A 10,900-nucleotide genomic window follows, 5' to 3' on the forward strand; every position below is an offset into this window, starting at 1 on the left:
AACAACAAGCTGCAAAGTAAGTGAAGCAAAAACTGATAGACCAGATAGGAGAAATAGACAAGTCCACAAGTACAGCTGGAGATTAGAAAAGAGAAAATCAGCCAGGACACAGAATTCAACAACACCATCAAACAACAGGATCTAACTGGCATTTATAGACCATTTCACCCCAAAACAACAGAATACACATGTATTTCAAGAGCCTATAGAACATGTTCCAGCATAGACCATATCCTGGGCTATAAAACAAACCTCAACAAGTTTAAGAGAACTGAAAGCACACAAAATGAGTTCTCCAAGAAAGATAACAGGAAAATCTCCAAATACTTGAAAACTGCATAACAAACTAAATATTCCTTGAGTCAAGGAGGAATTCACAGGGAGATTAAAAATACACATGGAAGTGAATGGAAGTGAAAATACAACAGTTCATAATTTTGTGGGACACAGCTAAAGCCATTCTGAGAGGGAAATTTATAGCACTTTTAAATGCATACGTTAAAAAAGAGGAAGCATCTCAAATCAATAACATAAGCTCCCACCCCTGAACTCTTCTTAAAAACAAACAATAATTTAGCTTAAACAGTAAAGGATGCCTGCTTTGAGCACTGTGCTCTTTCAAGATCTATCTATATGGGATCAAATTAACAACAGCAACTCAAAAAGATTAGATAAGAAACTTAGGGGCCAGTAAGTTTATGTTAATGGGGGAGGAACAACTCAGAAAAGGAGGGTGAGAATTGTTGCACAACTTGAAGAATGTAATCAATGTCACTGAACTGCCCATGTAGAAATTGTTGGATTGGTGTTTGTTTTGCTGTGTATATTCCCAACAATAACAACAAAGTAAATAAATTTTTTTCAAAAAAGAAGGGGTACAGGCACAAAGGATATGGGTATGAATATATAAAAGGGCAATTTGAGGGAGAGGTTCTGTATCTTGACAGTATCAATGTCCCTATGCTGACTGTGTACTACAGTTTCCCAAAATGTTACCACTGGGTAAAACTAGGTAAAGGTACACAGGATCTCTCTGTATTATTTCTTATAAGTGATGTGAATCTATAATTATCTCAAAATAATAAGTTTAAATTTTTAAGACAGAGATGTCAGGTTAATATCAAAATCAAGCTTTGGTTACTGTGATAATATCAGACAAAAAATATTTCACAGCAAACAAACAACCTCACTAGAAACAAAATGCATTACTTCATAATAACAGAATTTTCAAATCACCAGGTAGATAATAATTCTAAATTTGTATGTGTCTAATAACATATCTTTAAAATACATAGAACAAAAATTGGACGATGAATAAGGAAGACTGAAGAAAAACTGATGCCTTTGAATTGTGGTGTTGGTGAAGAGTATGACTATACCATGGACTGCCATAAGAACAAACAAATCTGTCTTGGAAGAAGTACAACCAGACTGCTCCTTAGAAGCAGGATGGTGAGACTATGTCTCACAGACTTTGGGCATGTTATCAGGAGGGATCAGTCCCTGAAGAAGGAAATGATGTTTGGTAAGGTAGAGAATCAGTGAAAAAGAAGAAGACCCTCAATGAGATGGATTGACACAGTGGCTGCAACAATGGGCTCAAGCATAACGACAACTATGATGATGGTGCAGGACCAGGCAGTGTTTCGTTCTGTTATACCAGGTTTGCTGTGGGTTGGAACTGACTTAATGGCATCCATCAACAACAACAAAAAAATTTAAGTGAACACATCTCTCTCAACAATAACAGCTCAAGCAGACAAAAATATCCTAAGGATAGTGAATATTTGAATAGCTCAATTGATAAATGCGACCTAAGGGTCACACCTGGAACTTGGCACCCAACAATAGGAGAAAATTATTTTTTGCTAGCACACATGGAATGTTTACAACTGTTGGTCAGATGATAGCCCATAAAGCAAGCCTCAAAAGATTGGTATTACCATTAACTCTGGCCACAATGTTAGAAATCAAAACCAAAAAATAATTTAAGACCTACATGTTTGGAAAACTTAAAAGAAGAAATCATAATAAAATGTTTTAAATATTTTAAATCAAACCATAACTAAAATATTGCATACCAAAATCTGAGAGATAGGGCTAAAGTAGTACTTAGAGGAAAAATTATAGCCTTAATAATATTTACCTTAAAAAAAGAAGTGTTCTGAAAGATTAGATAGGAAACTTACGGGGCAGTGAATTTATGTTAATGGGGGAGGAACAACTCAGAAAAGGAGGATGAGACTGGTTGCATAACTCAAAGAATGTAATCAGTGTCACTAAATGGTATATGTAGAAACTGTTAAATTGGATATGTTTTGCTGTGTATACTCTCAGCAGCAACAACAAAAGAAATAAGGTTTTTTTTTAAAAAAAAGAAGTGTTCAAAAGTAATTAGCTAAGCATTCTAACATAAGAACTAAGAAATTAGAACAATAATAAACCTGAAGAAAGTAGAAGATAAAGATAAAAAAGAATAAAATAGAGAAAATACAATGCAGAGATATTAAAAAAAAAAAGTATGTATTTTTGAAAAAAAAAAAACAAACCCAGTGCTGCCAAGTCGATTCCGACTCACAGCAACCCTATAGGGCAGAGTAGAACTGCTCCATAGAGTTTCCGAGGAGTGCCTGGCAGATTTGAACTGCTGACCCTTCGATTAGCAGCTGTAGCACTTAACCACTATGCCACCGGGGTTTCCATATTTTTGAAAAGTTTAATGAAATAGACAAACTTCTGATGAGACTCTTAAAAAGAGACAGAGACTAAGAGGGAAAGAAGGCTCCAATAAATAAAAGTAGTTATGAAAACAATAAACACAGATATATCAGAGATTTAAAGTAAAATTTTTACAACTTTATATTGATGAATTTGAAAATGAAGGCAAATGGGTATATTTCTATTGAGTTGTCTACTTCTGTAATTTTATTGTTAATCTTCTGAATTTCTGATTGCTGTCTGTCTATGGATTTTTCCAGCTTATTAAATTTTTCATTATGTTCCTGAATAATCTTTCTAATTTCTTCAATTGCTTTATCTGTGTGTTCCTTGGCTTGTTCTGCGTATTGCCTCACTTCCTTCCTGATGTTTTGAAGGGTTCTGTATATTAAACTTTTGTATTCTGTGTCTGGTAATTCCAGGAATGCACTTTCATGTAGAAGATCCCTGGATTCTTTGTTTTGAAAGCTTGTTGAGGTGATCATGGTCTGTTTCTTTATGTGACTTGATATTGACTGTTGTCTCCTAGCCATCTATAAGTCATTGTGTTAGTTTATGTTTGCTTACCGTGTCGTAGCTTCTTGCTTTGTTTTGTTTTGATATGCCCAAATAAGTTGCTTGAGTGAGCTAGCTTGATTATTTTCGCCTTTGGAGCTCTGACGTCCTGTCCCCAGATGGCTAGAACTGTTATCAGGTATATCAGTCTAGGCGTCCATTCACTTTTCTTGTATGAATTCAGCTCAGGTGTCCAGGTAGCTGATCATCAAGTATGTGGTACAGGCTCTGTCCTACAGTCTTAGAGGGGCAGTGGTGATTGGTGTACGTACTGGTACCTGGTTGCAGCAGGGGGTCACGCTCTGAACAAGGCAGGGAGTTGAGAACTGACCCCCGAGTGTCTCTGAGGAAAGCGCATCTCTGTTCCCTAGAGCATGCAGGTGGGTGGGTTCTGCAGATGGACCATGGGCACCCAGTGTTTTTGGTTGTAAGGACTGTGAGGTGCCAGTAATCTTTGTACCCCTGTCGCGAGTGGCTGGGTGACCTGAGTGGAGCTACCAGTCCTTAGGCCCCTGACGTGGGTAGGTGAGGACCCTGTTTAACAGGCAAAGCAATATCAAACATCAAACACCCACCTTTCCAGCGCACAGCTGAAACGGTTGGAGTCTGCCAACAACGGCCTATTCTCCTCAAATAGGCCCACACACGTCCATGCAGAAGGGAAAAGTGCTCAAAGTCCACAGACTGTTTATGCCTGGACAGAAGCAGCTTCTGTCCTGAGCTCCCCCAGTTAGTGGAGCTGGCAAATTATCTTTTTCCCCAAATGCAAATTTTTTCCTTCTCCAAGGCCAGGAGGATGGCTCTAGGCACTCAACAGGGCCTGTCTCAGGCCCAGGGAATTCAGCCACTGAAGCCAGCTTGGGGGTGGGAGGGCGCGGTAAAATATACGCAAGTACTTAGCTTTTGCCGAGAGAGCCATTCTTCTCAGATTCTGGAGGTGTGAATAGGTAACTCCTCTCTGCTTCTGAACCATCTCTCCCCCTACCCCTCTGTTCGTTTTCTAAGCTTGCCTTTGATGCTCAGGGCTCCTAGCTTGTCATAAGTATACTCGTTTCACTTGTTTTTTTCAGGTCTTTGTTGTAAAGAGGGCTTGCAGGAAGCATCTGTTTATTCTACCATCTTGGCTCCACCTTAAATGGGTATATTTCTAGAAAAACTCATGTTACCGAACTGATTGTGAAGTAGAAAATCGGGGTAGTTATTGTGGCAGATTGCAAATTCCTCTATCTCAGTATACATGCCCCTTTGCAATGGAGTTTTCCATTTCTCCCATCCAGAGCTGTAGACTAGTTTCCAACCCCTTGAATCTAGGTTGGCCTTGTGACTTGTTTTGACCAATAGAATATGACACAAGAGTCCTTTTAAGTGACTTTCAAGGCTAGGCCTTAGAAACCTTAAAGTTTCTGTTTCACCCTCTTGGAACCTTGCCTTGAGACCACTAAGGAAGATGGTTAGCCCCCAAAGAAGAGAAGCGCCAACTCCAAGGCAACAAATGACAGCAACATGTGCTAAACAACATGCTGATATACTCTGACATATATCAGTGCTGACCGTCCTTCAGTCACTCATAGGTCACCTTCGTTGTTGTGTGGGGTTTTTCTCCATATATACATGTAACTGATGCTAGTATTTACATAGTATCTTTCTTTACACTGGCCCACACTGTGTCAAATCATCCACCCAACATGGTACCTTCAACACCTGATGCAGGATACCTATCAACCTGTTGCCATCGAGTCGATTCTGACTCATAATGATCCTATAAGACAGAGTAGGACTGCCCCATGGAGTTTCCAAGGAGCACCTAGTGAATTCGAACTGCCAACCTTTTGGCTATCAGCCATAGCTCTTAACCACTATGTCACCAGGGTTTCCAGTACAGGATAGGTACTTGTTCAATATTTGTTGAATATAATTAAATTTCTCTTTCAATTCTCAGTATCACCTCCATGGAAAAAAACTAATTCCCTAAGTATCTAGTCAATTAGTATAACTCTAATTTCTGTAACAAATAAAGCCCAGAATTTTGAAATTTGACACAAAGGATCTTCCTGGTCGCCAGATGATTTTGCTGTGTGTGGCAATTCAAGAACCCCAGGCTCTTGCCATCTCATGGCTCTCCCATACCCTAGGTTCCCATCTTCCTATAAATCCAGACAGCAGAGGTGAAAGAGAGCATGGAAAAGGCACCCTCAGCCCCTCTTCTTCAGAGCCTAGGTCCAGAAGTGACACACATCAAGTATGCTCATCTTCCATAGGGGAGAACCACTCCCAAGGCCACAGCTGAATGCAAAGGGGCCTGGGAAATGGAGTTGCTGGCTGGGCAGCTGCTTCCCAGTAATGGATGACTCAACACTGTGGAACCAGGTGCATCCATCTCAGTGGACAGATAGCTGGCCCTGTCTCAGAGCGTGTAAGGTATTGCCAGCTCACATCTCAGGTGTCATCTTTGGCCCCCAGAATGTCCCCTCCACAGCGCACTGTCATGCAGGTCAACTGAGTCACCCAAACCATTTAAATGGCAGTGAATGCCACACCTCTGATGTAGTCAAGAGGGGATATATTAGACAAACTTCTGTCTATTGTGTGAATTCTTGAATCCGATTATCTAACCCAATCTCTCCCACCCTCTACCATTAGACAAATAGTAAAACCAAGAGAGGGGAAAAGACCGTTTGTGGTTACATAGCAAGTCAGGGGCTGTATAGGACTCTGAGCTGCCAGCACTGGGTTGACAGCAGAGGGGCCCATCCCACCCCCCTTTCGTGGAAGCAGCCCAGGGAATTAGTTCTGATGCCCACGCCTCGCTCTGGAGTTCCCAACACCTCTTCTTGGATCTAGGCCCTTTCAAAAGGAGCATTTCAAATAGGAACCATCAACACCAGGGAGGGCGGGTCTTAATCCAAAGAGGATCACTAGCTTCAACCAAGCGACGGATATCTATCAGCACCTCTCGTTCTTCCACCATTTTTCTATCTGCTAATTATCTGGGATTAAGAATTGACACGGAGCGACATGGTCATTAACCACATATTTGCATGGCTTATTCATGTTAGTGGGGCTGCTCGGTCTCACCAAGTCTAATTAGACACGCCCACAATGCTGCACAACATATCTGCATCTGCCAGGCTGTCAGCAGCTAATAAAGGACTGCAGGAAGTGTTGACTTCCAAAGGAACTTGGCTCTTGGCAAAAGCATTTTTGCAGGCACGCTGGGCGTCTCGGCTTCTGGCAGTACGAACTGCGGCTTAACTCAGAGCACGCATTCAATCATTTTGTCAAACGTTCGTTAACTCAGGCACTGTACCAGGCAGGACACTGGCCCCAGGAGGCTCTACAAAGGTGAATGGGACACTGTCCCTTACCTCTCAGAGATTTATCTCCAGATGAAAAAACACAAGCAAGCAGAGAGAGATAAGAGCCATGAGAGGGAGAAGCAACATGCTATGGGAATGCGGCACAGGGAGATGTTTGTTTGGTCTGAGAAATCAGGAGGGTCTTCACAGAGGAGGTGGCATTTTCAGCATATAGCCAGAGAGAGGAATTCCAAGATGAAGGAACAGCAAAGCCAAGGGCACAGAAATATTTGAGACAAAGAGGGAGTAGCCTAGTGTGCACAGGCCACAGAAGGGAAGGAGGCAGCCTGGTAGACTGGGGTCATGTCACAGGTGAGAAGGAAGTGGCCTGGTAGACTGGGGTCAGGCCACAAGTGAGAAAGAGGTGGCCTGGTAGACTGGGTCATATCATGGAGAGCTTTGAGTCCTTTGCTGGGACTTGGAACATATTCCCCTGGGCATGAGAAACAAGGGAAGGGACTCTGTTTTGGGGAGTGTGTGTGTGTGTGTGTGTGTGTGTGTCTGTGTGTGTGTGAGTAAACATTTATTGAAGTGTAACATACAGAGCAGTGTAAACATTTTCACAAACTGAACACACCTATGTAAACAGCACCTGAATGAAAAAAACAAATCCCTACTAAAACTCCAGAAGCCCCCTTTGTGCCCCATTTCAGGCATTTCCCACACGCAAGAGGCACCACTATCCTGACTTTAACACCATAAATTCGTTTTCCCTGTTTTCTTGTGTGTGGCTTCTTTCACTCAACATGATATCTGTGAAATTCATCCATGTTGTAATAAATGCAGTTTAATAAATATCCTACTTTATGAATATATCATGATTGTTGTTGAGTCTTTGTGCAGTGTCTAGTTTTGGGGGTATGAACCTTCCTTCTTGTACATGACTTTTGGTGCCCATTGGATGTATATCTGCTGGGTCATAGGATATGCATATGTGTTTACTTGAGTAGACAGTGCTAATTTTCCAAAGTCGTTTTACCAATTTACATATCCACTAGGAATGTGTGAGAGCTCTAGTTGCTGTATATCCTTGTCAACACTTCGTATTATCAGTCTTTTTATGTTTTATGCTTGCTTTTGGAGGGAGTGAAATTATCCCACCTGTGGTGAAGGATAGTTACTCTGGCAACAGAATAAAGTGTGGTGGTTAGGAAAGAGAAATCCTGGAGCAAAGGGATGAGTCATGAGGCCAGGCACTACAGCCCAGAGGCAGGTAATGAAATAAGCGGCAAAAGAGCTGGAATGAAAAAGATAAAAGGAGCTGCTGGGATCTGCAGGACTTGGAGATAAGATAGAAGTGACTTAAGAGGGAGATGTTGGAGGGTTTCTGTATGGCATGACTGGCTGGGTGAAGGGTTCCAGGTTTGAAGGTAGGAGAAGGTACTGTGTTTAAGATGTCTATAGGCCAAGGAGATAGAGGTATCCAACAAGCTGTTGGCCAGATGGGTCTGTTGCTTAGGGATGGGGTCAATACTGGAGACAGAGCTAGGAGTAATCATCAGAGAGGTGGGGGCTGAAGCCACGGTTGTGGCTGAGATTTCCCAAGAGGGTTATGTGGAATGAAAGAGGAAAGCTGAAGACCAGACGCCTACCTTTAGGGGATGAACGGAGGAAGAAGTACATCGCTTCCCTCTGAAATGCTGGCAGGGCCTGTGAAGCATGAGTCAGGACACCCTTCAAGCCCCAGCAGTAGCCTCAACAGCCTAGGGTCCTTCTCATTGGCCACAGTTTTCGTCCAAATGAACTTGCATCACTAATCTCAACAGCTGTATTGCGAAAACCGCATCAGATTGCGTACCTCTGACAGCGTCCTGGGGAAATTGGGCACCAAAGAATCACAGCATCTCGGGGCTGGGAGTCTTCCTCACCACCTCCACAACATTCCTGCCAACTAGCTATCCAGTTTCCAAGCAGCAATCTCATAACTTCCCACGGCAGCCCATTCCATCATCGGGCAAGTGAGGATGCCAGAAGACCTTTTCTTACAAATGCAGTCTCACAGTGTTGGAAGTCGAAGGCAAAGATAAAGCAGCATTCCAGTAGTAATGACCCTGGATAGAGTAACTTGCAAGGGCTCTGCATGCTGGAAAATCTCTCTCTGTTATTCTACCAACCAGCATCTTCTAGCCGGGGGTGGGGCCACAGTATTTTACTCCCTCCAGGAAGCTGCAGTGATTTCACTGACATTCGCGCCCTTGCTGGGAATGTGCTCATCCGCTACGGGCATTCCTCTGGCTTCACCGAGCAATGAGTACTAGGGCCCTGGAATTGGGCCAGCCTCTCAGGACTGAAGTGGTGCATGCTACAGCACGGACCCTCCAGGCTGGACACGTGGGAAGAATGAGCAGCTGTGAGCTGACTGCGAGACCACTGCAAGCAAGGTGGGCATGATGCCATTCTGTTCAACATTCTTTCTAAGTACTTACCTGCACCTGGCCCTGAGTGGGTCTCTGGAGAAGAAGAAGGAAGATGGATATGATTAAGAAACGGTCCTCACCCTTGGTCAGATTGGTAGATGTGGAAGAGACAAGCATGCAAGAGGAAATGTGGCTGAACTTTTTTATTTTTTGCTTTATTTATTTTATTTTCTGTTATATAAATTAACCCACTTATTATAGGCTAAGCTTCTTAGTCATAGCGACCCTATAGGACAGTGGAACTGCCCCACTGGATTTCCAAGGCTATAATCTTTAAGGGGAGCCCTGGTGGTACAGTGGTTAAGAGCTTGGCTGCTAACTAAAAGGCCAGCAATTTGAATCCACCAGCCACTCTTTGGAAACCCTATGGGCAGTTCAACTCTGTCCCATAGGGTTGCTGTGAGTCAGAATTGACTTGATGCCAATGGGTTTGGTTTTGGGTTGTTTAATCTTTAAGGAAGCAGACTGCCACATCTTTCTCCTGTAGAGCAGCTGGTGGGTTCCAGCTGCTGTTCTTTTGGTTAGCAGCCAAACACTTAACCACTGTGCCATCAGAGCTCCATAAAAAAAAAAAAAAAACCAAACCCAGTGCCATCGAGTTGATCCCAACTCATAGCGACCCTATAGGGCAGAGTAGAACTGCCCCATAGAGTTTCCAAGGAGCACCTGGCAGATCTGAACTCCCAACCCTTTGGTTAGCAGCCATAGCACTTAACCACTACGCCACCAGGATTTCCTCAGAGCTCCATAGTATAGGCTAAAGATGTTTCCAATGGTGGCGCTCTATTGGTTTTCAATCCCTTCAGTCTTCTGATGGCAGATTGTACTGTGATTGCAGAAGTAGTGGCATAGGTCCAGGCCCCACTGGCTACTGTTCTCATGAAGGAACCACAGTGCCAGATCCCACAGCTCGTCACTTCATCTTGGTTTTGCCACAGAAGGAGCAAGTGTACTTGCATGCTGGTTGATTTCAATTTTCTTCACCATTTTCCTGAGGGAGGTGCCATAACAGGTCCCATGTTTACCGATGATCCTGACCTTCTTGGTGTGTTTAGCCATGGCACTGCAAACTAGCTGCAAGCTCAGAAAGGAGGCTTTTGCTTTATTTTCATAAATTAGTTTGTACTTACTTTTGCAATGCAATATTTATAAATTATTGTAAAAATAGTATTAAAATGCCGCTTTTAAGAAGACCCGGCAGTCCCCTGCCCTGCCCTGCCCTGCCGTACTCCCACCCCCCGCCCCCGCCCCGTCCTGTTCCCCAGAGGTAACTTTCAACTCTGTAAGCTATTTCTTCTGAGGGTTACCTCTGTATTTCTTGATTTTTTTTTTTTTAACTTGTACCCAGGTGGTTAAGTATTTATTTATTTTGGTTGTTGTTTCTTTATTCTCTCTCTCTCTTTTTTTTTTTTTCAATTTTATTGTGCTTTAGGTGAGAGTTTATAGCGCAAATTAGTTTCTCATTCAAAAATTTATGTACAAACTATTTTGTGACATTGGTTGCAATCCCCTCAGTATGACGGCACTCTCCCTCTTTCTATCCCAGTTTCCCCATGTCCATTTGTTCACTTTCCTGTCCCTTTCTGTCTTCTCATCTTACTTTTGGGCAGGAGTTGCCCATTTAGTTGGTTACCTCTGTATTTCTAATTCATATGCCATAACAGAGACTTTCCAAAATCCAGGTTGTCCTCTTTTTCCTGGGCACACACCCAACCTCATTTCTCAGCATGCCCCTGCCCCCATCCTTGTAGTTAGACACAGTCATGTGACTGAGTTTAGCCAACGACAGTGAGCAGAAGAGCCAACTGCCAGTTCTAGGTCTGGCCTCTCAAATCACACGTGTGCTCTTCTCTT

At 42.9% G+C, this 10,900-nt stretch overlaps 1 pseudogene; it reads right to left on the reverse strand.

Moving 5' to 3' along the window:
- Positions 1 to 9,783: 9,783 nt before the first annotated feature.
- On the reverse strand, positions 9,784 to 10,105 carry LOC126082422 (60S ribosomal protein L37a-like; annotated as a pseudogene).
- Positions 10,106 to 10,900: the final 795 nt, after the last annotated feature.

This window comes from Elephas maximus, chromosome 9 (genome assembly GCF_024166365.1).
Source record: "Elephas maximus indicus isolate mEleMax1 chromosome 9, mEleMax1 primary haplotype, whole genome shotgun sequence".
In the NCBI taxonomy this organism is placed as follows: Eukaryota; Metazoa; Chordata; class Mammalia; order Proboscidea; family Elephantidae; genus Elephas; species Elephas maximus.